Source organism: Carya illinoinensis, chromosome 10, assembly GCF_018687715.1.
Source record: "Carya illinoinensis cultivar Pawnee chromosome 10, C.illinoinensisPawnee_v1, whole genome shotgun sequence".
In the NCBI taxonomy this organism is placed as follows: Eukaryota; Viridiplantae; Streptophyta; class Magnoliopsida; order Fagales; family Juglandaceae; genus Carya; species Carya illinoinensis.
In genome coordinates, this window is record NC_056761.1 from 28,167,774 (window position 1) to 28,170,606 (window position 2,833).

Genomic DNA, 2,833 nt, shown 5'->3' on the forward strand with positions numbered 1-2,833 from the left:
GATGAACTGAATCAAGGGCCGCATGAGCTTCTGCCATAATTCGCTTATTGAATTCTGAATTTTTGGGGACTACTCTATGATCTCGGAACCAAAGAATTCCATCCTTATCCATACTATAATGCAATGGCCCTCTAGATTTTCTGACTCTTTTTCTGATATCTAACAGTTTTAGGTCCTTCATTTGAAGAGTCTTCAATTTCTCAAAATCAACTACTCAAATATCAAGAATTGAAGATAGCACTTTCTCTTGTTGTGAACTTTCAATAAGAATTCTTCTCATCCCACAAAGTAAAGAATCCAATCCTGACGATTCAGCTTCATCTTCCAAGTGCGACTTTCGACTCAAAGCATCTGCTACTATATTTACCTTCCCTGGATGATACTTGATCTCGCACTGGTAATCACTGATTAACTCTAGCCATCGCCTCTGCCTCATGTTCAGATTCTTCTGAGAAAATAAGTGCTTCAAACTCTTATGATTGGTGTATACTTCGCAAACTTCCCCATACAAATAGTGCCGCCAAATCTTAAGAGCAAACACAATCGCAGCCAATTCTAAATCATGCGTCGAATAACTCTTCTCATGATCTTTTAGCTGACGAGATGCATAAGCAACAACCCGTCCCTCTTGCATAAGGACACATCCCAATCCAAATTTAGACGTATCGCTGAAAACTACAAATGGCTTGTGCGGTTCTGGAAGTGCCAATACTGGTGCAGTTGTTAATCTCTTCTTCAATTCTTGGAAACTTCTCTCACACTTGTCTAACCAAATAAATTCTACATTCTTTCTAGTCAAAGCAGTGACAGGTCCGGATAAGTGAGAAAATCCCTCTACAAATCTACGATAATATCCGGCAAGTCCCAAGAAACTCCGAATCTCACACACGGTCGTTGGACGCTGCCATGATAAAATAGCTTCCACCTTGCTAGGATCAATAGCCACCCCGTCTCAGGAAATCATATGCCCAAGAAATTTAACTTCCTCCAATTAAAATTCACATTTGCTGAGCTTTGCATACAACTGGTGTTCTCTTAATTTCCCAAGAACTAGACGAAGATGATAAACATGCTCTTCAAAATCTCTAGAATAAATTAAAATATCATCAATGGAAACTACCACAAAGGAATCCAAATAAGGTCGAAATACCTAATTCATTAAATCCATAAAAGCTACAGGGGCATTGGCTAACCCAAAAAGCATCACCTTAAATTCATAATTCCCATATCTCGATCTAAAAGCAGTTTTGGGTATATCTTTATCTCTTATCCGCAATTGGTAGTATCCTAATCTTAAATCAATCTTCGAGAATACAGCTGCTCCTTGAAGCTGATCAAACAAATCGTCGATCCGTGAAGGAGGATACTTATTCTTGATGGTCACCTTATTTAGTTCTCGATAATCAATGCACATTCTGAGGGTACCATATTTCTTTTTAACAAACAGCACTGGCGCACCCCATGGCGAAGTACTTGGTTGAATAAACCCCTTATCTACCAATTCTTGCAACGGAACCTTCAACTCTTTTAATTCAGCTGGTGCCATACGGTATGGGGCTTTATGTACAGGAGCCGCTCTAGGTTCCAAGTCAATAACAAACTCCAATTCACGAACTGGGGGTAACCTAGGCAAATCATCCACAAACACGTCAGGTAATTCTTCTACAATTGGGATATCTACCAATGACTTCTTCTCAGACGGCATAGACACCATTTGGACTAAAAAGGCATCCGCTCCACAAGCAATCTCTCTCCTCGCTTGAATTGTCGATATAACTATCAGCTTTTCTTTTAGTTTAATTCCCGCAAATTTCAAATAATCACCATCTGGGAGCTGAAAGCTAATTATTGGACTTCTACAATTAATACTCGCAGAATATCGATATAGCCAATCCATCCCAAGGATAATATCAAATCCCAGCAGCTTAAATACAACCAAATCAGCATTCAGAAACCTTCCACCAAAATTCAAAGGACAACCCAATGCAACTTTGGAATACCACACCACTTCACCATTCGGTAGAGTCACTACTAATGATTTTGGCAAGGGTCCCGTAACCAGATTACATATCCGAGTGAAAGTGGAAGATACAAACGACTGATATGCACCCAAATCAAACAAAGTGCAAGCATAAAATTCATATAAACGGATTCTTCCTGAACCAATCACATTAACCAATGAAATCCAAATACAAAGAAGAAACCAAATCACACCAAAAATCAAATCCAAAATTAAATTAGATCCATACCTGTAATCACTCCAGCATCATGGGTCGTTGGTGCCTCATCATCAAAATCTCCCGGTGTAACAGCATATACCCGAGCTTGCACTATTTGCCTCTAATTAGTTCTTCCACCACTTCGACCTCCACGGCTTCCTTGAACTCTAATAGGGCACTCACGAGCGAAATGTCCCTCTTGCTCACAATGGTAACAATGGGTTCCACCACTTAGCCGTCACTCATCCTCATGGGCTCTATTACACCTTCCACAAACTAGCACCTGTTCTCCCATACGCACACCCAAGGCTGCTTGTGGTCGAGTCCCGGTCTGCTGAACAAATTTCTGAGGCGAACCAGAACTACTTCCTTCGCCAGTAAAACTCCGCCTCTTTTATCCTAGAGGGGAGCCCATACTCAAATTAATTTCTCGCTCTGCAAGAGTGGCCAAGTCAACTAAATCCTGAAAAGTGGAAATCTGGTGGCAGACTACCATTCTGCGTATATCAGGACGCAGACCATCCTGAAAATGCTCGACCTGCATCTCCTCCGTGGCGATGAGGTGTGTAGCAAATTGCCCAAGTTCTATAAATCTTTGGGCGTACTGTTCCACA